This window comes from Mastomys coucha, unplaced genomic scaffold (assembly GCF_008632895.1).
Source record: "Mastomys coucha isolate ucsf_1 unplaced genomic scaffold, UCSF_Mcou_1 pScaffold11, whole genome shotgun sequence".
In the NCBI taxonomy this organism is placed as follows: domain Eukaryota; kingdom Metazoa; phylum Chordata; class Mammalia; order Rodentia; family Muridae; genus Mastomys; species Mastomys coucha.
This window is the reverse complement of record NW_022196893.1, coordinates 24,669,188-24,696,388: the sequence shown is the minus strand read 5'-3', so window position 1 is coordinate 24,696,388 and position 27,201 is coordinate 24,669,188.

The following is a 27,201-nucleotide window of genomic DNA, read 5'->3' as shown; positions in this document are numbered from 1 at the left end:
TTCCAGCAGCAGCAGGCCAAGAAAGGGGGGATCGCAGACCCACCCTTCCTTACATGTCATCCTGGAAGTCTCAGCAACAATTCTAGCATCTCCTGAGCTGCAGCTGAGGCGCAGGACTACACCTGCACTGAGGAACAATGTGTCCCTCTTACACTCCCACCACAGATACAGTTTAAGCCCCATCACTCAGGGAAGGGGAGTAGGCATCGGCCAGTGTTCCTTAAGCCATGACTCCCAGGAAAACATCACCAGAGATTAGGTAAGATGCACAAATTCCCGAGATCCACCTTGGATGTAAGAATTTGGCCATCGTTGGATGAGCAGCACCACCTCTACCCTGCTAAGTCCTAGTCGTTTGTGTAATATGAAGATGAATGGGTTCTGCAGATTAATGAACACGTGTAGACTATGTTTTAAAAATTTTTTTAGATCAGAGACTTCAAAAGCTTTTTGACTAATTTTATTATTTCTCTGTACCAAAGATACTGGGATTTCTGAACATTTGAGCATATTCGTAGCAAGCTTACTGAATTATCAAGAATGATAATTCATTCAGCATGCTATTCCAGTGTGGCAGTGCTGGCCACAAAGTCTCAACCATTCTCTCTAAGCTTGTATTTATTGTCTGTTCCCTTAAAGCTCCCATCCTAACATCAGACCCCTTTACTAATGGGTGAAAAAAATAGATCTTGAGATAAAAATCCATTCAGATAAAAATTCTATACTAAACTTGAAAGCACAAACATATGCAGAGCTGGGATCCTGAGCTCACCTTCCACTGCCGTCCGTCTCTTAGAATTGTGATCCATGGGACAGAGACTACAGTGAGCAGAAGAGCAGACAGAGTTGTCGATAGAAGTTTGGAAGACTGAGAAGATGGACAGACTGATGGCTCTAGATCCATGTCCAACTGATTCTTGGATCCCTGAGTTGGAAATGTAAAGAGGAGATCTGATCCCATTGAAAAAGGTGTTTTGCTCATTCTAGAGATTGAATGAGCAATCTTGGCTAGAACAGAGAGTAGGATATGGAGCCAGCACGAAATGCAAGAGGATGGTATGCTTGATGAGGAAGAGGGCTGGGGGAGGGGTGGTTAGAGCTTCCGGTCACAAGGGAATAGCTCTTTTGGTTTAGGGGAAGTCATGGGTGGACTCAATGCACGGTTAGCAGAGCTTAGGATGCAAGCAGAATGGGAAGATCAGGTGAAGGGAACACCAGTCGCTTTAGTGGCTTCTGATCTGTAAGTTGAAGACAACAGAGAGAGAGGGTTTATCGCAGGTGCCCTCATCCCCTCCTGAGCATCGAGTATTCAGTTGTAGATTAAAGTGCATGCGGTGTGGTAGTGGGTGATCCAGAAAATGCTACATGCCCATCAACAGCACACTGAGATCTCACAAGACACATTGCCCATCTCCAGGGAAGAACCCAAAGTCTTCAGCTTCAGGCATTTAGCTGTATATAACACTTCCCATGCACAGTGTTTTCTAAAGAGTTCTAGCAAAGTCACCTAATGGCAGCCCTTGAAAGTGTTGCTGGCATATCCCACAGCCACTCCTAATCTCAAACTGGAGTTTCCTTGAGACTTTTGACTTAAATATATTTTCGAGTTGCATTATGTCCCATCCGATGTTTTATTTAGTGTTTGCCACTTTCGTTGGCATTCATACGAGCTTGCTGTAGCCTCAGCTTGTATCTTCTATAACCAAAGGAACCTGAGAATTCTGCTTAAGAACTGAAAACACGCTCTAACAAACAACCCAGGGTGAACTGTCTTAAACCTGCATGAATGTGTTTATATGCCGCTAGATCCTGTTATTAAATTCTGCTTTTCCTAACACACTTAGGGGGCCTCTCCTCACTTCAGAAGCAGAGGGTGAAAGTGGAAAGACTGTCGTCTGCCACATGACCATTCTCACCAACAGGAAGGGAATACAGAGAAGAGATCCCATCTAAAAGCTCCTCTGAACGACCACCGACGCAGAGGGTCTTCAATGAGGAGGGGCTGTGATCAGGCGCGTCCTTTAAATGAAGGTGATCCTGCAACTTTACCCAGAAGTGCTGACTCCACTCAGGTTGTGGGACAATTCCTTTTCTTGCGGCTGTGATAGAACACAGTGCAGAAACTGTTTCATGGCTTAAAGTTCATGTTGGTTCATAGTGTTTGAAGCGTCTGGGATGGCTGAGAAGGCAGAGGGTCAGAAGGAGCTCAGTCTAGCAGTGGTGGGAACAGGCACTGAGGGCTTCCTGGCACCATGGACCAGGAAGCAGAGAACACAGGATTAAAGGAATGGAAAAGACCATCTGAAGACCTTTGTCTTGGGTCAGGATGGGGAGGACAAAGCCAGAAGTTTGTAGTCTTTACTATTAATCTGTGCCCGCCCTCATCTGTCTACCTTTCAGGAATCTAACTCCTATCCTTCACTCTCAAAGGCCTACCCCTAGTGACCTACTTCTGCCTAGTAAGCCTCTCTTCCCTCATGCGCAACACCTTCACAGGATAATTCACAAAACCCAGTGGTAACTATTATTTCTCCTGATGTTCATAGATAAATGTAGAACAAAGCAAATTTACACACCGGACAAAAATTATATATTCCTTAAGAAACTGGAAATGTGTGATTAATAGCTTTAGAACAATATGGCCCATGATCTTGTGCAAAAATAAATAAATCTTAGTGTCGATAATTGTATTTGCTACCCTTGAAGCTTTTAATACACATACATGTATACTTGAGCCCCCAAGTCATAAACTATTACTCAGTTATAAACGAATCCCTACCCTGACTAAGAATATGCTTAATATTTTTCTAAATGATCATCAGGCAAATTTAAATGTTTTACATTTACAGTACAAAATGCTTACTCATCCAGAGACTGCCACTCCCCTATCCAAGTTTCGGAAATAGTGATCTAGCAGGAATTCCTCACAGAACAGGGGATGTGCAGCTGCCTCACCTCCCACCCCAGCATGAGCGGCACACCCCAAACCTACATTCCTGGAGCTCTCCACGTGTCTCACAGACAGCTTACCCAGTCAGCAAGTCCCCTCTCCCTGCAACAACTGGTCAGTGCTTTGGAGTAGGGGCCTTGTGGATCTTGTAAGCCTGATTTTCCAGAGCCGTGTAAGTTGCACTGGCTTCCCGACTCTCACCATCCTCTCTCTCCCCACTCCAAGAGAGAATGTGCCAGTTAAGAGAGAGGCACAGCACTATCTGTCACTTAGATGTCCCTAAAAAATATGTTCAATGCATCAGTGGAATCCATCCGATTCTGCAACCCAGGTGCTCATTGAAATAGTGAGAAACTCTAGATGCCAAGAGATCTGTAACGATCGAAACTTGATTAAAAAATAGAAACTGTCCCTTGACCCGTCATTAGACAGTCCCTCAGCTCCTGGGAAACGCGGTCTGAAAACCACACGCCCAAAAACCGTGGGGCTGGAGACGGAGGTGACCAGTCACTTGCTTTGGCTTGTATTTTTTGTTTTCTTGAAAAGCTCTTTCTGAACCAAAGAGATCCAGGGGTGTGATTACTAACAATGTCCAGTGCGGTGGCTACTAACGTGGAAATGACCTGCATAACAGGCTGAATGGGAACGGACCACACTGGCTGAGATTAGTGGCTTCATTTTTCTAGTAGCCGAGGAAGGTCTGGGAAAGCATTGGTTCGTCCGGCCACCAAACTTCTTCCTGTTCTTTTCTCTTTTTTCTTTCGGCTAAAGTTCTTTTTCAAAAAAATATAAAAGAAAATATAGACTGAGCGTTGGAGTGCATTCCCGGGAATCCCTGTGCTCAGGAAGCAGAAGAAAGTGGAGCTCGATGAGTTTGAGGCTAGCCTGCTCTACATAGAGAGTCCCAGGCCCGTCAGAGCTACATAGTGAGACCCTATATCAAAAATGTGTGTGTGAAGAGACAAATAAAGAGACAGACAAATAGATACAGGTTTAGCTTGTTGTAAGTCTAAGCTTAAGATAAGCAAGTATAATTTTAAAAGCCTCTCTTTTAAAAAGAGATAGATGATGTTTTGTGAAAATACTTTAAAAAAAAAAAGAAATGTGTGCATTTTTGCAGTCCCTGCAAAGAAGATAAATAGTAATCCACTCTCCACAAAGAGGTTCCACAACTGACTGCTTCACTTGTTTCCTGCTCCTAAGGGACAGAAGGGGTCCTGTAACAATGGAAGAAACTGCATGAGGAAAGTTCCTCCCCATCAAACGCAAAACAGAACTTGCTTTAAGTAAAAGTTTTCACATTGAAATGTATGATTCAAGTATGGCTCTCATGTTATCCTTCTCAAATTCTTTTTTTAATACAACATAATCCAATCATAATAGGAAATGCCTGGGGCAGGAACTCAGGGGCCCAGAATGATCTCTATCAACCATAATTTTCTCCTTGAGTTGATACCTCATTGGTCAATCAAAATTGTTTAAGGTACTTAGTGGGTGAAAAGTGAATCTTTTTTTTTCTGTATCTTCCCTCAAAGTGGAATATATCAGTATAATGTGTCAATAGAGTGTGACTTGTAAATTCTATCAGACTCCTAGAGATATAAGATGATTGATGGACAAATGCAGGCATTGATGAACAACAGGCACACGAAGAGGGATGCTTAGAAAGAGAAAAGTATGCTATGAAAATAAAGGACGCCATCTTTTTTAGGTATCACAGAGATCCTGGGGATTCAGGAAGATCACTAAATGATGGAACTGGCATAGAAACGTACAAGTGTCTTTAGGTTATGGACTCCAGCACCATACTCATAATGACCACACTCATCACAGAGGTACCTCTTCTCCACATCAAGGCCATGGTCACTGCACACAGTGAGGCCACCTTTCAAAGGCACTGTGGACTCCCAGTCTCATTCTGCGCTTCTAATTCCTAGCTTGTGAACTGACTACCTCTGACTCGCACCCACATCATTACCGTGTCCCATGATGTTAGATATTGTCACGGGAAGACCCTGCACAGCCTATGTTACACCATTTTTTTTTTTCATTTTAAACCTCTAAAATGGTGACCTTAATAAAAAATGTTTTCCTTATAAAATTAATTGCATTCCTCCTTGGCCTGTTGACTAAGATCAAGTGTATAAAGTTGACCACTTCAGGTATTTCACTGCAGTAGCATCAAAATGAGAAATACAGAAGCATGGTTCCACATGTCAAGCAACATAAAGAAAGCCACCAGTCTGATATATATATTATATTATATATTATATATTATGTATCATGTATCATGTATCATCATGTATTATGTATTATGTATTATATTTATACACATATATATATATATTGTGTGTGTGTGTGTGAGTCTGTGTGCATGATAGACTTAAATGGAACCTGGAAGGAGTATAGAACTGGGAGGATTCGTCCAAAAGACAAAATCAAATATAGCATTTTGTCACAAGACAATCTAAACTAACTTCAGATGCTTATCTTTCAGGAAAATTTAATCAATGGTATACTCACCTGATGAAGAATTTTCCAAGATCATATTGCATGTGAGTTAAAGATGCTTGTAAGTAAATATATACATCCCAAGTGTTACTTATTTAATTAATTTAGGAGATTCATTACATAGAGATGTATAATTCTACCCCTCCTCGACAATAACTTGTGGATGTTAGCATTCAGTCTAGGCTCCGCCCCACAATTACCTGGCAACAGCCAGTTATGCCTGATTCACTATAAAAGGGGCTGCTTGCCCCCTCCACTCTCTCACCTTCTTGCTCTGGCTCTGTCCTCTCCTTCCTGTCCCCATCTCTCCCCATTCCCCTCCACCTCTCTCCACTTGCTCATGGCCAGTCTCTACTCCTCTTCTCTCTCTCTCTCTCTCTCTGCCTTTCTTTGTCTCTACTACCCTCTCAATTCCCTTCCCCATGCCCTGAATAAACTCTATTCTATACTACTATACTATACCACAGTTGTGTGGCTGGGCCCTCAAGAGAAAGGGATGCCTCAGCATGGGCCTAAGGAGGCATCCCCTTCTCCCACACCTAACTGTACATTCACCAAACATACTCCTTCTCTCCTCTCTATCTTTTTATAAAACATAACATTGGCTGCACAGGAGTGGCCTTAAAATGTGCTCTCCAGAAGTCGTTTATTGGTGGCCTAAAAAAAAATTTTGAATGCACCAAACTGTGTAACAAGTAATAATTTACTCTCTCTTCATTTTCATTATGGCTTCCACACAGAGGGTGCGGGTTGTGTGGTTATCTGCAAGACTGACCTAATTTAAAACAGATGTCATATCTCACTAAGGAAAAGAAGGTTCTGTTTGGAGAAGTGCTGAAGGATTTGGGCAGCCTTGCTCCTGGCAGCCCTGAGGCAGAGCTGTCAGGCAGTACCAGGCTAGGAGGTTTAAAGCAGAATGTGGACCTGAAGCACACCCAGTGGCTTGCCTTTCTTTTCTCTTTCTCTCTTTTCTATCCTCTCCCCACCATTCTCCAGACTCTAAGAAAGGGGACCAATAAACTAATTCACACCAAGGTGTAAAAACTTGATAAGACAGCTAAAGGATATTAACAAGGCCATAAGCCTAGGGAAAACATCCCAGCGATGAGAATGGAGGGAAATCTTGAGCCAACCAAGGGGGAGATGACCTCATCCAGTTCTCTGAATTAATTTGTCCTGTCCATCACAGAAGACAGCAAGAGTGATCACTGTGTGTGCTTCCTGTGGGCAATGTGAGTGTCCTAGCTAGCCATAGGCCTGGTCTATCCCTTCCTGCATCCTGCTTTTGCCACCCATTGGAACTTCTCAGCAGTATGTTCAGAATACCACCCACCCCCACTCTGAAGTCTCCAAAACTAAGTGATAAGATACATCTAAGTAATTAAGGAAATTGACTGTTAGAGAAAATGATAGGTGGGATGGATAGATGGATGGATAGATAGATACATAGATAGAGATAGATGATAGAAAAAGAAAGAAGATTGGTAGATAGATAGATAGATAGATAGATAGATAGATAGATAGATAGATACAGAAGGTAGGGAAAAAATTGCACAAAGAGAAACAAAACTATTCAAATAAGAGAACAAAAGAAAATGAAGCACATCGCTGCTCAAAACGTGTCCTTTGCTAACAGTAGCAAGGCTTTCAAGCAAAGAGTTACATTTACTGACCGTCTAGATCCACACAAATTCTAGTCTTAAGACTCTCAGAGAATTCCTAATGCTTCAGTCCTACAGGGTTCCTGACCCGCTGTCAGTGTTCCCCTGCGCCAAGCCACCCCAGATCCAGCCTTAAAGCCCCTCAGACACAACTTAATGCCAAGAGAGCACTGTATGGGGCCCTGGTTTCCTGAGGCCCACAGTGAAAATAAAGCCATGGAATTGTTTGCAAGACTTTAAAAAAAAATCATTCCTTTGGCAAAGCTAATGCTGCACTTGGAGACAGTAGAACAGCAGGAGAGAGAATTCTATCCATCCAGCTGCCTAGGAATGACCTCCCTGCTTTGCCCAGCAGTCATTTCCTCCCCCATGAGAACATCTCCCCCAAGGCAGGGAGAGTCAGGCATTCAGCCTTCACCGTTCACCCACGTATCATCTTTTATATCTAACTAAATAGTCAAAGACCGGTGGCAATGAGAAGCGCGCTTTTAATGTAATTTAATATGACTTCAGAAACCACAGCCAGGAGACAAATACATCCGTGGATGCATTTTCCTTTTAGAAAGACCAAAATTTACTCATCGTGAAATCCTCTGTTGCAGGCATGTAGCAAAAAGATTGCAAAACAGAAGCCAGCTTCGCCAGCTTCTTCCTCACTAGACAAGACTCACCCTGTCCCTCGGAGCAGACAGCAATCCAAATGTTTGCACCCTGACTCACAGGGCAAGCAACAGAGAGCAAACGGAGAACTCAAGGAAGCAGGGAACCGGAGGGCCTGGACCCTCCTGTACCAGCCAGGGCACAGAACCGAGCCTTTTGGATGAGGATCCAGCACGGCACCGAGCTCGGTGCTTCCCCTAAAGTGCTCGGTGCTTCCCCTAAAGTAGGCATAGAAAAAGCAGGGAGCTTGGAGACACACAGACACTGCCCCCCTCCCCGTTTTTTTTTTGTTTTTTGTTTTTTGTTTTTTTTTGCCAAACCCTTGGGCAAGCTGGATCCGGTTTCCGTGATTTAATTTGACTCTGAGCTCCTGGCTTCAATGGTGGATGAGGCCCAAGCTCGCATAAATCTCTGTACCCTTAGTGGTTCCCAGGAACTTGAGTTGGTTCTACCACCTTCACGCTCTTGATGTCTAGACCACACGCCCTTCCTTCTCCTGAACCAACATTCAGACAGCTTCCAAGCGGGTCCCTGGAGACTTTCCAGCCAGAGAGTCAGAAATTAAGCACTGCGTCGCTTATTCTTACGCAGAACCTGAGCAGTGTCAGGCTCACAACACCACGAGGATCCATGAGCTCAGGCACACAGAATCCTCAAAGTCTCATAGAGTCTCTCTGAAAGGATCATTTTAAAGAGTGATTTTATCCTAAAATCATAAAATAAAATTTATTTACTTAATCACCACCCATCTTAAGACTCCCTGTATCTCTCTTAACTCTGGCTATCAGAAACATACCAAGGCTCCAGAATTAATTAATTTTTAGTTCAGCGTGGTGTCTCCATGGTGGAGCACGAGCAATAGAGCTTTGCTCTTGGGTGGTAAGAAAGCGTACCACAGGTCCCGTGTTCCCAGGTACAAATTCCGTGTGTGGTACATTAGACCACCGGCCCACGAATCTTTCTACCCCATGGAGAGTTTATAGAAGATTGGAAACACCATGAACAACCAGATAAAGAAACAAAGTCAGCGCCATCAAGGAGTCCTCAGAACTGGAAAAGTGTTTGAAAAGTAAATTTACACTACTTCAAAATATCTACCACCAAAATTTTTATTAACATTGTTACGAGGTTACAGAATAATATAAATTGACTTGAATTGTCTCTTCCAATGAAAGCTAATGAGCAAAAAGATGACCACACACACACACATAAAGATGCACCGGGTCCCATTAAAGTTTTCTGGTAGGGCTCCTTGGTGAGCTTACTGCAGCCGAAAAGGTTCTCCTGGTACTGGTAGCATCTGTCGCCATCTGGCCTTGGTACCCAGCAATGTGGACACAGACACATCTGGAACTAGGTACCTCTCAAAGCAATTGCCTGTTTGAAACACAGTAGCGTTTTTTGTTGGTTTAGCCAAGCGGTTCCCATGGAAACTTCTCCTATTAAGCATGCTATGATTCTACATGTATGGAACCAGTTCATGCCCACTGTCAACAAATGCAAATTCATGAATATTATGAGAAAACAGAAGTCCCCAAGTAAAGGTGAAAATCTGATGCAAATCAACTTCCCCTGAAAAGCAGATTACAATGCAATTCCTTAAAGAAACAGCATTCCTCAGTGACTGGCAAAAACAGAACAGAGATGGCTTTTCAAATATGCGGCATTCTAATTTTACCCAAGCTAAATAATTGTATGCTATTATAATAATACACATGATTACTAGGTAATAATAGGGTTGTAGTCATACTCTAAGCACTTTACAAACTACAAGTGCACTGGCATTTGTGGTAATGGTTATCTACCATGCCTGCAAAAAAGACTATTGCCTCTGCTTTCTCAGGTTCCTGGGTCTTCCACAACTCAATTTTCCAACATCCTCTGGGAGAAAAAATGTCAAAGAGGTGAGTGTACAAAGCAGAAAAGAAAGGTGGGGGAAGCAGCTACTATTTGTAAAAGCATCTTGGTTTATGGAAAAGAACAAGCCTGTAGGGGGTCAGACTACTTTGGGTTGGAATCCTGGTTCTCATTCACCAGCTGTGTGATCGGGGTGGTCACATGACCCAGTCACTCCTTCCTCATCTGTAGAATCAGGAATAATAATACCCCTTCAGACAGGTGATACAAAGATTAAGCCAGAGAATGCAGGTGAGAACACTTCCCATCGTGAGGGGAACATTCAAAAATGCTCGTAGACACCTGGTTTTCTTCTTTCCATAAAGCTGACTCTTTGCTTAAGAGTCACAGCTGACACAGGGGAGTGCAAATGTCTGGGTTCCCTCTAGCTGGTTTCCCCATTTTCTCCAGGTATTCAGGTCCATCCAGAATCACAAGCCCCCTCTTATCTTTCAAGTCAAAGGGAAATTGCAACCTCAAATAGCTATGATTTCAGTGAGTCTCAAGGGCACCCTGCTGCAGACAAGTATTTTAAAAGTCTGCTTTTTTTTTTTTTTTTTTTTTTTTTTTTTTTTTTTTTTTTTTTTTTGGTCAACCTCATATTTACTGCAAAAGAGTATCAAAATGAAATGATCTGTGAGATTAAATAAAATGAAATTAAAAAAAAAAAAAACAACTGAAGCATTTGTTTCCCCCTGATCTGGAGACAAGCATAGGAATTGGTTCAGTGGAGACCACAAAGAACTTTATGCATCTTGACCTAACTAGACAAAGGTACCAGGTGCCTTCCTCACAGGCACTCTGGGCTTTTTCATGTCAAAAGTGCCACTGGTGCTGAGAATAGACTTCTACTTTAGAAGCTCTGGAACTCTTTCAGGCCACTAAGAGGGCCAAAGCTCTCCCCTGAAAAATCTCTTCTCTGCTTTACCCCTTAGGATGTGCTTAGTTCAATAAGGGAAATGTAATCTACCTGTTAGATTTATTACACATTTCCAAAAGGTAGACATTTACTTTCTCCTCACCGCCGGGGATTAGGCACAATTATGTCATTAACTTTCCAAGCATTCCTTTCAGAGGACAGTGAATTTCCTAATAACCATGATGGTCAAGCTGGGGTCAGAGGTAAACAAAAGGCTAAGTGTCAGAGAGTCTAGGGTCATATAACTTCACAGGCCAAAGCTGTGCTAGCGATCTAGGCCCTCTGGCTAATTCTGCCTCCTCATGTGCCTACAAGCTTTTGGTTCCTGATGTTCACAGGTCATGAAGAAAGGACAAATGAGATAGAAAATTTATCAAAATAGATAAATAAATAAATAAATAAATAAATAAATAAATAAATAAGAAAGAAACATCTCTCAAGTCATCAGAGACAGAGGCATAGTGGACACAACCAGGACCCTGTGGAGAAAAGTCTAGACCAAACTCAGAAGGCTGTTTGACAGTGTCCAGATTGCTAGAGCTGCAGCTGGTACTCAGAAAAATGAACCTTCAGGCCCATGTGTTCTCACCGTGCCTAGGGCATGGGCGGAAAGATCCTCTACCTTAACTAAATGAATAATTCAATCTGCATGTCAGATCCTAAGCTTATGAAGGTTACACTCAGGTTCTACCCCAGTGTGTGTCCTGTGTCTCATTTAATCTTTGCGTCAACCTGTTAAGCTTCTACCTGCTAAGCTTCTGCTTTAGCAATAATTACTCGCAGACCTTAAAAGACTACTACGATGATTTCAACTTATATTACAAAGCCACAGCAACAAAGCCAGTATGGCTCAGAGCAAAAATTGAGTGTGAAGACCAGTGGAAGAGGACAGAATGAAGTAAATCCACATATTACTGCCACCTAATCTCTGATGGTGTCAAGAATATACAATGGAGGTGAGGAGTAACAGCCCCTTCAATAAATGGTGCCAAGAAAATTGGATTTCCTTATATAGACAAATGGAAATAGATGTTTGTCTCTCATCCTGCTCAAAACTCAATTCAAAATAAGCTTAAAAACAAAAACAAAAAACTTAATGCAAGACCTGAAAGTCTATACACTGAGAAAAACATAGATCCAACACTTCAAGATATAAGAAATACTGTCTAAAAAAAGAGTCATTCACTGATGTCACAAAAATTGACAAATGGGATTATATGTCATTAAAAAGCTTGTCATTAAAAGGGCAACAAAGCAATCGGCATATCAGGAAGACAGCCTACGGAGTGGGGGTGGGGATCTAGACTGACTACATATCAGACAGGGGAGTAAATATATAAAATATTTAAAATATATAAAAAATAAAAATATTTTTGAACAAACAAATCATCTAATCAATAAGTTAATTGAATGGACAGTTCTAAAAAGAAACCTAAAGTGGCCAGCAAATACTTGAAAAAGTATTTGGTATCCTTAGCTCTCATGGAAAGCCAACCTTCTTTGAGACACCACCTCACCTGGTCAGAACACCAATCATCAAGTAAAATAAATGACAGCTAACACAGAGAATAGGGTAAACAAAGAGCAAACTTCATTCTTGCTGGTAGGAATGTACACATGGGCCTCCAGCATGGAAATCAGCACGGGGCTTCTTAAGAAAACTAAGACTAAATGATACAACTAGTTCTGTGCACACACACAAAGGATGCTAAGTCAACACACCACAGAGACCTGAACCACCATGTTCACTACTATGCCATTCCAAATAACTAGGCGATGGAACCAGGCTGGAGACAGATCAACAGAGGGATGGATGGACCAAGGGATATCATTTGGCCACAAAGGAGAATAAAATCATGACATTGGCAGGAAAAATGGATGGAACTGGTAATTGTTATGTTAAGCAAAATAAGCTGGACTCCATGAAGATGAAGGTAGCATATTTTTCCTCACACATGAAATCTAGAATTATACTTGTGGATGGAGGAGTGTATACAGGTAGGGCATAAAAGTAGGAAGGAGACTGTAAGAAGTGAGGGAACAGTCAAGATGGAAGGGAGAAGAAAAGAGAGGGTAACGAAATGCATGTGCATAAGAGCAGAAGAGGGTACTGGTTGGGAAGACAACAGGAGTGCCAGCAAGAAGGAAGAAGACAATGGGTGAAGGAAATGGGAGAGGGGATGAAAAGAAAATGGTATAAAGACATGTAAATATGAAAATCCATAAGAAACCTATTTACATACTAATTTTAAAAATTAATTTAAAATGTTAAAGGAAAAAATGAGCAATGTGGCTATGAAGTTAACACATCAGGGTCTCTTATTCCAAGACTGATAATCTTTGTGCTGTTTTAATTCTCATATAGAGAGACCTTAAGGTAACGGCTTAGTTATAGCATTCAGTTTTGTCTTTAAACCATTTCTCAACCTGAGGGTTATGACACCTTTGTTGTCGAATGACCCTTTCACAGGGGTCACCTAAGACCACTGGAAAACACACAGAGATTTGCATTTTGATTCATAACAGTAGCAAGATTACAGTTATAAAGTAGCAACAAAAATAATATTATGGTTGGGGGTCACCATAGCATGAGTAACTGTAGTAAAGGGTTGAACCTTCATTGGGAAGGTTGAGAATTACTATCTAGACCAGCTTATTTGCAGTGACCTTTAACAACTCAAGTGATACGCTTGAAGTGCAATCGCCCTTGGGAATTTTCCTGTCTCTTCCCCAAACAGGCCAAGGAAAGGCTACACATGGCAGACGTGTGACTAGCTGGCCAAGGGATCCCCAAGAGAACCTCCATGCAAAAATGAGGGCATTGCAGAGCTGTACAGGTGGCTCAGTGTACTAAGGCCCAGTGTCTCTCCATAATAACATCTACTGCTTCACTTCCTAGAAATGACAAAATGTCATTTAGTGTTCATCTTAAAAAACAAGAGGGCTCAAACAAGAGGGCTCTACCACATCTCATGACCATTGCTTAGGGACCTGACTCCAGACCCTGCAGGCTTAGAGGGCCCCTCCACATCCATCACTGTTGACATGTGGAGCAAGAACATTGCTTAGGTAGGAGTCAGGTCTCAGCCATCTGTCCTGTACGCTACAAATGCTTAGCTGAAACCCAGAGTTCTCCCCAGTCCACTGCTAGCAACAGCCCTCCCCAAGCCTGAAATAAAAACTCCAGATGCTGCTGGAGACCCCTGGAGGGCAAAGCCACCCAACCAAGAATCACCCATCTCAGCAAGCAGAGCCAGTACACCACCACATTTATCACCCTAAAGAAAGAAAGCAGATAGCACCCTCCAGGCATCCTTAGTGTGTGGGTGGAAGGGGGCAGGGAGTAAAGAGAATAAAAGGGAGTGCAACCTTGGAAAACATCTACAGAAAGAAAATTTAATAGAATGTTCTCCGATGAATGGGTTGGGCTTCGTTAAAATGTATGTGTTTGTGTGCATCTACCTTTTCAATTTAATCTTAAGAGATACATCACAGAATTGGGAAAATGCAGTTTTCCATTTCTACTCATAAGTCTGTTTTTGGCATAAAGAGTCAGAGAACAAAGACATGCAGAGGACTTCCTTTCCCCACTGCGCTGAGCATCAACAGATAGCATGGCTTCCCCTAAGTGTAGAGGAAAATGTTTCTTGGTAAAGCACTTATCGGGCCTTCTCAAGCTTTTAACTCTGGTGACATTTATGCCTTTATTCCTTGGGGGGAAAATTCATATGTATAATATTAGAAAATAGAATGGTATTTCCAAGTGACAATATAAATATCGCTTTAGCTATATGCAATTTTTTTTCTTTTCTGCTTTCTTCTATTTTTAATTTTTAAGTCTCCCATCAATCAATTACATACTGGCAGGCTCAAGTTCCTCAACTTGTCTGTGACACACACAAATCTAAGTGCAGGACCACTTTAGAGTCACTTTAAGTAACAGGGGACAAACCACTGAATCAACAATATATGCAAAGGGCAGTCTTTGTGTGTTGCTAAAATAGAGACACACTTTTCTAACTGAAAAACGCCGGAGGAAAGCATGATTGTACAAATAAATATATGCCTATAGGTTGTGTTACTCTGTTTGCTGCCACTATAACAGAATCCCACAGACTGGAGGATTTATTAGCAATACAAGTTATGTGACTCGAATCCCTGGAGGGTCGCAGGTCCAAAGCATGGTGCTGGCTTTGGTCAGGGTCCTTGTCCTCTGTCAGAACATGGTGGAAATTATGATAAGAGAGTCGCAGGGAGGGTTGAGCAGGAGAACGCATAAGGGATAAGACCCAACCCCCACAATAGCTTTAATCCATTATTCCAGCCAAGCCATCAGGACCTAAACACCCCATCAGACCCCCCTTCCCCAGACAGTCACATCAGGAATTAAAATACAACTCAGGTTTGGGGAAGGGGCACAAACATTCAAACTACAGCATTTATTGAATTCCTATGGCAACCCAAAGAGGTTGCGAGACAGAGCTCAAATGTCTGGTAAGAAATTAAGGCAAAGTGGTATTAAAAGACAAGCTTGGAGGCCAGTGTTCTATAGGACAGAGACTTAAATTTGATCTCTGGATGGCTTAATCATTCTTATTATCCTCTGCATCTCTGAACTTGCCAGGGTTAGACCTACTCAGTAGTGAGAACTGCAATGTTACTCTTTAAAGAACACTTCGGTAAACCAGCAGCTTCTTGCTCCAGCTGTGGATGCCTTGACAACATCCCAACTAGGAAGACATACCTGACCCACCAAGAGGCTCCTTATGACTGAATCCTTTCTCTTCCCCCTAGACCAGCCATTGTCAACCCTCAGGTGGTGACCCCTTTGGTGGTCACATATCAGATATTCTGTATATCAAACATTTATTTACATTATGATTCATAATAGTAGCAAAACTACAATTATGAAGTAGCAATGAAATAATTGTGTGGTTGGGGTCACTACAATTCAAGGAACTGTATTGAAGTGTCACAGCACTAGGAAGGTTGAGAACCACTGCTCTAGACTCTGTCCACTACACAGAATTCTGTGCCTCTGGCCCCTCTAAACAGGCAAATCCAAAGTTCCTTTCACAACCACAGTCTTTCCCCAACCTTCGTGTGCAAAGCCAGTCTAAATTTCAGCTTGACTCCTCTCTAAACCCCAGACCCATATTCCTACCTTCATGCAAAACAATTCATTCCATTGTCCAAAACAGGACTTATCCCTCTTCCCCACAACAGAACAGTCTCCTTGACATTAATAGAAGTTAATAGCACTGCCTGTCCCCCACACCTCCCCAGAACTCTCTGCTACACCCTAGGGCTTTCTTAATGTTGATTCCAAATAAGCAGAACCAACGAAAAAGCCCAATTTGAAATGAGATATGCACTAAAGCACTCTCTAGTCAAAATTTAATAGGAAATGCATGTACACATGCTTATATGCAACTTTATGTGTATTTTATATGTGTGTAGAGTATGTTCGCATGCTTATAGTGTATGTGTGTATACATATGTACATACATGCATATGTACACACCCATAAAAATACTGGAAGATTGAGGTTTAGGCCTCCCACTTGGCTCTCCCCACTATCTGTTGAGACAGAGTCTCCCACAGAACTCAAAGGTTACCAGTTGGCTAGATTGACTTATCATTGAACTTCAGGGATACACTTGTTTCCAACTCCACCATACCCCTAAAAAGAGAGTTACAGATGTGCATTAACACACCTGGCATTTACATGAGTGTGGTATGGCAAGAATTGGATCTCAGGTCTTCATTTTTATAGAGCAGGCACTTTACCAACTGAGTCATCTTTCCAGCCCATTTTTTCAATCTGCATGCACATTGATTTCATTCTTGCAATATTTTTAGATATTATGTTAAAATATTAAATAATTTCAGCAGTTTAATTTTAGATTTATTTTTTTCTTTGGTGCTGAGAATCGGGCCAGTGTTCTACCACTGAATTATATATCTCCAAATTAATTTTTGATATTTTTTTTAATGTGGATGAATAAAAACATCCCAAAGATAACAACATTCAAATCCCAAGTTTGTGAGAAAATGCTGTATTAGCACCAGAAGAGCCTTCGCATATAAAATGGAGCCAAGGACACTGAGATAAGGAGTCCAATATTACAAGGATGCTGAGGAGGGAAAATTAACTGCAGTAGGTACCATGGTTAGGGTTGATGATGGAGGGACAGGCCATAGAAGAAAGCATGTATATGGCTTCTGAACTGGTATTGTCATGGAAACAGACTGTCTCCAAAGACTCTAGAGTGAAAACAACTGAGCCAGCATCTTGATTTTAGACTGTGATTTCCAAAACTGTAAGAGAATTAGTTTGCGTTATTTCACTTTTGCAGTAGTGGTCCGCAACTAAATGCATGTGACTACTGGGAAATCTGAGTGATAAGTAGCTCCCATTTGTCCCACATTGTATTTCTAGAGCAGAGCACATGCTATGGAATCTGCTCCCTGTTGCTTAAACCCCAGGCGATGCTCCCATTCATTCCCCTGCACCAGTGTTGTCAATGGCAGCCAAGTGGATAGAAGGAAGGCAAATCCTGCTTGCCTCTGATACCTCCTCATAATCTCCCATTTCCAGGCTTTGCAATCTCATCAGCACCAAACCATACTCCTAGGAGGATCATCATCTTTCAACCTCTGCCTCTAGACTGTCCCTGTTTTCCATTCTTGCCTGTTTCGTCATGTTTCCCCCACCTTAAATTACATGTTAGTTCTGTTCATTTCAACCACTTTAATTTTCAAAGTACTTTCCACCCATCAAAGTCTGCTCCAAATCCCAGTATTTCCACATAGTATTCCATGGCTCTCAAAAGTAGTTCACAAAGGTCTCTTGCACACGTATCACTGGTCCTAGAGCATCATCATATCCAGCCTAGATTAGACACACTTCTGTCCTAGTTACTCCCAAAGACCAGGGCCTCCACATTTGCGCTAATTCCATGAATTGTGTCCCCTCAAAGTCATGTGTTGAAGCTTGGCCTTCAGTGTGATCTTTATCATAGATCCTAACCACAATGATCTCTAACTCTTGTGTTTCCTCTTTAAGAGCTTCTAGCTGTTTACCTGTGTTCTCCCGTATTTCTTTGAGGGTGCTATTTATGTTTTTCTTAAGGTCCTGTATCATCATCATGATAAGTGATTTTAGATCTGAATCTTGCTTTTCCAGTGTGATGGTGTGTCCAGGACTTGCTATGGTGGGAGAATTGGGTTCTGATGATGGCAAGTGACCTTGGTTTGTATTGTTTATTTTGTTATGCTTGCCCCCCACCATCTGGTTAACGCTAGTGCTACCTGCCCTTGCTAAATCTGACTGGAGCCTGTCCTTCCTGTGACCTTGGTTGTGTCAGAACTCCTCAGAGTCACGCTGTCTCTGTGATCCTGTGATTCTGGGATCCTGTGATCCTGGGCTTGTTAGAACACCTGGGAGTGGAGCTTTCTCTGTGTGTTGTGGGACAGGCTGCAGAGCTTTCGCCCAAAGTCTGCTCTGGACACCAGCCCAGACAGACCGGAAGGAACCCGAGTCACTGGGCTGGTGGAGTTCCTGTGTGCCTGGTCCTGCTGGTCCCAGTTACTCCCAGTGCTGGGACAGATGTTGGTTCCTGCTCACCTCTGATCCTAGGTGTGTCAGAGCGCCTGAGAGTGGAGCTTCCTCTGGGTGTTGTGGGACTGGCTGCAGAGCTTGCACCCAAGGTCTGCTCTGGTGATGTCTAACTCTTACTGTAATAGTTAAGTGAGATCATAAAGTGAGATCATATATTTCTAATATAAGAAGACCATGGTTTGTAACCTCATACTCTCTCTCTCTCCTTCTCCCCTCTCTTCCTCCCTCCCTGCTTTCCACCTCTTTCTCCCTCTCTCTTCTTCCCACATTCTCTGCTTTGGCGACCCTCATGTCCCCATGTGAAGGCATAAGGGGGAGAAACCATCTGCAACCTGGAAAGAAAGCCCTGCTTGAACCTCAGCCTTAGACTCAGCCTCTAGACTTGTAAGAACAAATTCTAGGTGGAAGGCTGTGGTTTCCAAAGTCTTGGACTTTGACCCTGCCAACCCATGCTTCATAGCAGACCAGGACCAGAAGGCAGCTCCCCAACCCATGTTTCATAGCAGACCAGGACCAGAAGGCAGCCTCGGGACTCTTCCTCTAGGATTTTCAGAGCTGTACTTTGCACCAACAGTTTTTCTGTATTGAGGTATATGTGTGTGTGTGTGTGTGTGTGTGTGTGTGTGTGTGTGTGTGTGTGTATGTGGGAATAAAGCATTTTAACCAGAATTAACTTCAAATCAATCTTGTCAAAATATACACGCTAAGGGGAAAGACAGATATAGCTGTTATACAACCAACCCCAACATAGGGTCCTTGACTGTATTTATAGGTAATGACAGTTCTTTTATTAGTCCCTACATGACACTGGCTGCCAACCACGAGAACTGTGGAATACTTTCCCACAGAGTAATTGTTAAATGAGGCCAATTTTACTACCTTATAAGAGATTCGTGTTAGCCCAATGCTCTTGGCCTGAAGTTTCCGTCTCCAGTGATTTATGTTGAAATTGGACAGAAAATGAGTTGATCTTTCCATAGTCCTCTGTCCTCTGGTTTTCTAATACCTGTCAGTTTCCAACAATTAAGTTCAGTGCTCTCACCACTCAGAGTAATAAGCCCAGTGCAATGTGGGACCTCATCCCACCAGACCACATCCACTTATACTCCATTACAAACGGGGTGTCCAACCCCCCCATACATCTACCTGGCTGACTGCAAGTCTGCAAATTCAGACCTTCCATCGGGATCCAGAACTCACTAGAATGTCTCACAGAACTCAGACTACATGGCATCACTATCACATTTATTATATTGAACACCTGTCACCCAGCCAGATGGGAGAGATATGCAGGCAAGCAGAGGGAGGGGAGGCTTCCTGACTTCTTTAGACACACAACCCACCCAGCCCCTTGATGTGTTCACTCACATAGAAGCCCATCAAATACACAGCTTACATGGTCTTATGTAAGTTTCAAGACATGAGTAGGATGGGTTAGATTGCTAGCCGTTGGTACTTGAACTAAGCATCCATCCCCTTTTCTGGTCCCTAGAATTAAATAATTGAATAAGGGCTGGAGGTGAGGCTGAAAGTTGTGGTTGGGGCTGAGTCTCTCTAAGTGTTTCCTTCCTCTGACTTCAACCAAGAGTCACCAGGTAACAGCAAAAGGTGTTTGTGTCATCTGTCTTCATCATCAGATTACTCAGGAGATTCCATGGTCCTAGACACCTCCAGTAACCAAAGAGCAAAATCCAAATATGTAATCCCATTATATCACATGAACAAAGCATCCTGGACTCCCTCAGTAATGCACAGGACTTATCATTTTGGTCGATGCACATAACTATATGGAAAAGTTAGTTAAAAATAAGTATTTTTGCCCCAATTTTATAGATGAGGACATTCCTAAAGCTAGGATAGGATAGAAGAATTCAAACTCATATTCTCACACTTAACAGAAATTGTCTTTTAAACGAATGTAACTTATACACTGCTGGGTTTTAAAGGAATAAAGAGACTGCATGCTCAGCACTCAGTTTAGTGGCAGAGACAAGACTGAGAAGGGCTACTCCCCTCTCAACCTGGAGCTCTTGAAACACTGATGCTACATTCTAAATTAGAGCTTCTTAAAACTTCTTCCCTTGGAATACCTTTTCTCCCACACACACAAAAAAATTTTTTTTTGAAAAGCAACTTTGAGAAAAAAAATGTTCATACAATAAACTCTGATTAAATGCTGCCCTCCTCCAACTACACCCTGATTCTTCACACCCACCCAACCACAAGTCCTTCCTTTATCTCTTTAGAAAAAAAGCAAGCAAAATACAAACAAACAAACAAAGCAGGATTTTTAAAAAAAAAACACAAGAAACACATATGTGCTCAAAAAATTAAAATTAAAGCAAAACAATCAGAAACTATAATATATAAGCAGAATGCCTAAACCAAGCACTATGGAACAAACAAGCAAACGAAAGTCTTTAAAAGAACATTGTGTTAGTTTTGTGTTGGCCATCAACAGCTGGGCATGAAGCCTGCTCTTAAGTATGGTTACTATACCCAGTGAGAGTCTGTTAGAGAACATTAATTTTTCTTTGAGTAGCAGGGATCAAGGGCAGATAGCTTCTTGGTTAGGGGTAGGAATCCACTGTCTCTCAATGCTGGGTCTCCATGTGGCTTGAACCTGTGTAGACCCTGCACATGCTGCTACATGTGAACTCCTATGTGCATCAGTCCTTTTGTGTCTGTAAGACCCTGTTTTCTTGGAGTCATCAATCACTCTCGCTCTTACCATCTTTCTGCCTCCTCATCCAAATAACACCCCAAGCCCTCAAAAAGAAGGGTTTGGAAGGCATTTCATTGACGACTGGGTGTTCCAGAGTCTCTCACTTTGCCTAGTTATGGGTCTCTGCTAGTTCCCATCTACAGCAAGAGGCTTCTCTGATGATGGCTGAGGAAAGCACAGGTAGAGTGGTCATTTTAAGTAAGTATGACATAATGAGTATAGAATGTCATTAGGAGTCATTTTCTGCTATGCCGCTTTATCAAAACACTAGTATATGGTTTTCCCCTAGACCCATGGCCTATCCAGTCTCAGGTTCTTAGGCACCTGAGTAAAGTCAGGCATGGTTCTATCTTGTGGAGTGGGCCTTAAATCGAATTAGAGAGGTTGGTTAATCCTACATTCTGCTACTACTGCACCTGTATGTCTTGCAGACAATCACATTTGTAGACTGCAGGTTTATAGCTTGGTTGATGGTTACATTTCTCCTCTAATAAGGCCCATTGTCTTAGTTAGGGTTTTACTCTTGTGAACAGACACCATGACAAAGGCAACTCTTATAAGGAAAGCATTAAATTGGGGTTGGCTTACAAGTTCAGAGGTTCAGTCAATTATCATCAACATGGGAGCATGGCAGCATCCAGGTGGGTATGGTGCAGGAGGAGCTGAGAGTTCTACATCTTCATCTGAAGGAAGAAGACTGACCTTCCAGTCAGCTAGGGTGAGGGTCTCAAAGCCCACACCCACAGTGACACACCTACTCCAACAGGGCCACACCTTCTAATAGTGACACTCCCTGGGTCGAGCTTACAAACCATCACACACATCTAGGCTGTTTTTTCAATTTCTGTTGATTTTGACTAGAACAGCAATCAACGTGGATGAGAAAGAGGTAGAGGGGTATTATATACCCCAGGGTAGTATAGCTGCATCTTGAGGTAGATCTTTTGCCAGCTTCCTGAGAAACCACCACACCAATTCCATAGTGACTGTACAAGTTTGCACTCCCACCAATGTTGGGTAAGTGTTTCAGACCACCCACATCCTCACCAGCATGAACTCACTTCTCTTATTGATCTTTCCCATCCTGACTGGTGTAAAATCAAATCTCAAAGTAGCTTTTACTCGCATTTCCTTGATGTCTAAGAGTGTTGAACACTTTTTTGTTTCTCAGCCATTTGTATTTTGTCTTTTGAAAACTCTCTTAGTTCTATAACTCATTTTAAAATTTGGTTATTTGGGATTTTTTTAATCTAGTTGTGGTTTTTTAGCTCTTTGTGTATTTTAAAGACTACACCTCTATCAGATGTATAATTGGCAAATGTATTTTACCATTTTGTAGACTGCTGCTTTACCTCAATGATGGTGTCCTTTGTCACACAGAAGTTTTCAGTGTCATGAGGTCCCATTTATTAATTACTCTTAGTGCATGTGTTATTTGTGTTCTGTGCCAATGAGTTCAAGCCTATTCCCCACTTTCTTGTCTATCAGATTCATGGTATATATGGTCTTAGGTTGAGTTCTTTGATCCATTTGACATTGAATTTTGTGTAGGGTGATTAATACTGGATCTACTTGCATTCTTCGATGTGCAGCCAATATTCTTGGCCAGCATATTTAACAAATGATTTCTCTCTCAACCAATTTTTTATTCTGTACTGAGTTGTTTTGGTTCCTATGAGTTTGTATACTTTCTGTCATTGCTGTTATCGTTGATACCCAGTTTTGATCTATGGTAGTTAGTTAAATAGGATGTGTATGTTATTTCAGTTTTCTTGGATGTGTTGATACTTGCTTTGTGTCCAAGTCTGTTGTCAATTCTAGAGAAAGTGCCATGGGCTGCTGAGAAGGAGGTATATTTCTCTGTGTTTAGGTGAAATGTTCTATAGATGTCTGCTAGGTCCATTGGACTTATGAAGTTATTTAACTCCATTATCGCTCTGCCCATTGACAAGAGTGGAGTAATGAAGTCATCCACTATCACTGTGTTAGGATCAACATGTGATTTATTTTTTGAACTTGAGTGCTCTTGTTTGCCCTTGCTTTGGGTGCATTACTATTTACAATTTATATCCTCTTGGGGATTTTTCCTTTGATGAGTACGTAGTGTCTTTCTCTATCTCTTCTGATTAGTTTTGGTTTGAAGTTTATTTTGTCAAATGTTAAAATTCTACATACTGCTTGCTTCTTGGGTGCTTTTGTTTGGAATATCTTTTTCCAGCCCCTTATCCTTAGGTTTCTATCCTTGCTGTTGAAGTATGTTTCCTAGATGAAGCAGAAAGATGGATCCTATTTTCTAATCTACTCTGTTAGTCTATGACTTTTCATTGGGGAATTGAGTTATCCACAAGCAGTGTTTGTTGGTTACTGTTATTTTGTTGTTATGGTGTGGGGTGTGTTGCTCCCGTGTATGGTTTACTATTCAGAGATTATTTATCCCTTGTGTCTTCCTGAGTGTGTGGTTAACCTCTTAAGGTTAAGTTTTTCTCTAATACCTTTGGTAGAGTTAGACTGGTAGATAGATACTGCTTAAATCTGGTTTTACTGTCGAATGGTTTTCTTTCTCTGTCTGTTATGACTGATAGTTTTGCTGAGTATAGTAGGCTAGGCTGGCATCTGTGGTCTCTTAGAGTCTGTAGAACATCCATCCAGGCCTTTCTGGCTTTTGGAGTCTCCATTGAGAAGTTACGTGTTATTCTACATGCTAGTTAGTTTTGTTCCCTGGAAGCTTTTAATATTTTTTCTTTGTGGTGTATGTTTAGTGTTTTGATGATTATGGGATGTTGGGAATTTTCTTTCTGTTCCTATCTATTTGGTATTCTAGGAAACAACTGACTGTGGAGTACACAGCCCCAATTGCTGTATCTATGAGAAAAATTCCTACACCTAAGGCTCAAGGACCATCACAATAGAGAAGGTGGAAAGATGAATGAAAGGACCAAGACCTCTGCCGTGAGAATGCCTCCTATATATGACAGAAAAACTGCACACATGAGAGCTCAACAATGTGTTCCCTAAACAAGACCAACACAATGACAACGCCAGTTGACATGCCAACAGTAAGTTAATAGATGGTACAAGTTTCACAAGACCTAATCCCTAGATGAACAGCAATAAGCAATTAATGGATGCCGAGGAAGGAGAATCAGCCTTCTCTAGGGGTGAGATTCCATATAGGCTATTCAATCTCACGTGATCAGCCCTAAGCACATGCACATATAGGCAACACTAAATGAACACAGCAGATTGTATTTATAATGTATATGTATAATATACATGTAACAAAATACATGCATGTCTACATGTAACTATGTGTGTATACGTGTAACAACAGTAATTAAAGAATAAGAGATGATTAATTTGAAAGGGAGTGGGAGGATGTGGCAAGGGTTGGAGGAGGATAAAAAGGGGAATTGACATAAATATAGCATCCATAACTGAAATTCTCAAAAATTTAATTTTTTAAAAAAATATCAAAGATGCAATTTCATTCATTCTGAGGAATGATGGTAGGACAATGTCTATGTTTTCTGTAAACCATTGCTCCACTAAGGTCAGAAAAGTTTCTGTGTACAGTAAAACCATTGCATCTGTACCCCTAGGGCAGGCAGAAGCCAGGCTTCTCACCTGCCTGACTTTCAGGGCTGCACTCTCCTAGCAAGAGGAGCTCTCTACAGCCATCGCTGCACTCTCCTAGCAAGAGGAGCTCTCTACAGCCATCTCTATGGTCTCTAAGCAACCAACCCCAGGCTCTTCAGCTTCATGTTTTTATCAACCTGGTCACACCATTTCTAATCAGTGAATCTTCACACTCCTGTACAGGGAGGCAGGCAAAGCTGCCTGAGGGAAGATCTATTTTCCCGACTAAAATCCCCAGAAGAGAGGGAGGGGATAGAGTTCAACAGCAGAGCTCATATTTAGTTACCATACTGAAAGTCCTTGGGCTCAACACCATTCCAAAAACACTCTGTCTAGCTTCTGCACCTCTAAAACCCTTGCTGGAATTTGAATGCACAAACGAAGTTTACCAGGTATTAAAGATGTTTGAACACTATCCAGAAAGGTGGGTGGTGCCGCCGTAAGAGAGGTTACCTTACCTCATTTACTGTCTAGGTTCCCTCCGGCAAATTTCTTATTCTCCATAGGCCCCAGGGTTTTTTTTTATCCATTAAAATGTTAGTATCAAAATACCTATCTCAAATGGCATATTAAAATGAAATAGTTCATATAAAAGGCTCTGGCACACAGAAAGTAAAAACAAACATCACTGCTCTCCCCATCCTTAAAGGATATTGAGAGGAGAGAGAGGAGAGACAGGGCTGGTGATCCTTTACAGACATGAGTCTGACATTGTTAATGCTCATGGGCCGACTCAGCACAAAAACAATGTCTTCCAAAATACTTATGCCATGCTTCCCCGGGGCTGGGATATGTCAATGTCGATGTCCTGTTGGCTCATTCTTTTCCTTTTCTTTATTTGTATGAGTGTTTTATCTGCGTGTATGTCTGTGCACCATGTGTATGAAGTGTCTAAAAAGACTAAAAGAGTCATCAGATTCCTATGACTGTAGTTACAGGCAGTATTGAGCCCCCATGTTGGTGTCAGGAATCAAACCCGGGTCCTCTAGAAGAGACGTCAGCATTCTTAACTACGAAGCCATCTCTTCAGCCTCTGTTGACCCCATTGAGGATCCAAAGATATGGCCTCCTAACTTTATTCCCAGTTGAACAAACACATAAAGTAAAATCAAATTAACTGCACTGTAAAAGTGGAAAAGCTAAAAAATATAGTTTGATCTTTACATAGCGGCTGCCACATCTCAGGTACTCGGCTAGGTACCGTACACAATATTTTTAGGCAACAAATATTTGTAGATTATTTTCAGTAACCAGTGCTTCCCTCCATGCTGAGAATAGTAGAGTCGGGGAAATGAAACGTCACCCTGTGTTCACAGGGTTCTGCTGAAGAGCCAGACGTCAACCACATTGTTGTTGTGTGATGTTTTAGGCAAGTGATTATGTGCTGATCAACACCATGAAGACAGTTCTGTACGAGCAGAGCATGCTGCAGTGTGGAAGGACCCCTTCCCAACAGAAGCACATTTTAAGCTGAAGTCTAAGAAATGAGTAACAGCCAACTAGAGTACCCAGATGGAGACAGCTCTGGTTAGGGAAATCAACCAGTGCTGAACTAGAGAGAAGGCAGAGCAGACATTCAAGAAATGGGTCCAGGAAAAGATTAGGAAGGACAATGTGGATTGAGTCTGCAGAGACCCTGAAGGCTCAAGGGTTCTCCAGGAAGGTCTGGAGTTTTATCCTTAAAGCAACGAGATGTCGTTGAGTCAGGTAATCTATTGAATGCTGTAGGATTTGGGGGCAAAGGGGATATCTTACCACCAGTGCCTATGGGTCTACTATATACGTCAAATCCACTATACTACTAAGCAAATTTTTCCTATGCCAGTCAGCTACATAGTTCAAAACTCCTCCCAAGTGCCCATGCCAGACAAGCTAAACCTTTTATCTAGACATTCCTGCACATCTGCGCAGAGCCAAACAGACATCATGCTCCATGTGCTATTCCAGTCAGCACATGGGTCCGGCAAAGATGGAAAAGTTACCGAGGATGCTCAGATAAGCACTGCCTCCTGTGTATACTCCCATCAAGAATGCTTAGATTTACAAGCTGAATTTTGGCTTCAAAGGTTCTCGAGACAACTATGTCTGCACTGCTCAACAAAACAGTCTGAGAGTTCACATGGTGAGAATTGAGCATTTCTCACCAAGCATAAACTGTGAAATGTACTTGAAAATAGAGCTCGCTATGAAAATTAGCATATTCTACCTGGCCTGTAGCAGCCATCCTGTTATAAAAGTTGTTTTGATTTCTTGAGATGGTCTGGTGTGCTGGGCTCCAGCTTTCTTGGGAAGTCTTAGGAAGGCACATGAATTAGCAACAAGGTTTTCCCGGATCTCAGTAGCATGAGTGATGGACACAGTAGAAAGTCAGACCACAGTTCATTACACAGCTGCTCAGATAAAGTTTGGGATGGTGGATGCTCAGGACAACATTTCCAGATGCAAGAAATATCACTGAGAGTCCATAATTCTGGACTGTCATTATCCACCTAACACACCAGGGATGGTGAACACAGCTCACCATTTGTTGAGTGACAACTCCTCTGTTCATTTAGTATACTCACTCACACACACACACACACACTCACACACACACACACACTCACACACACACACACT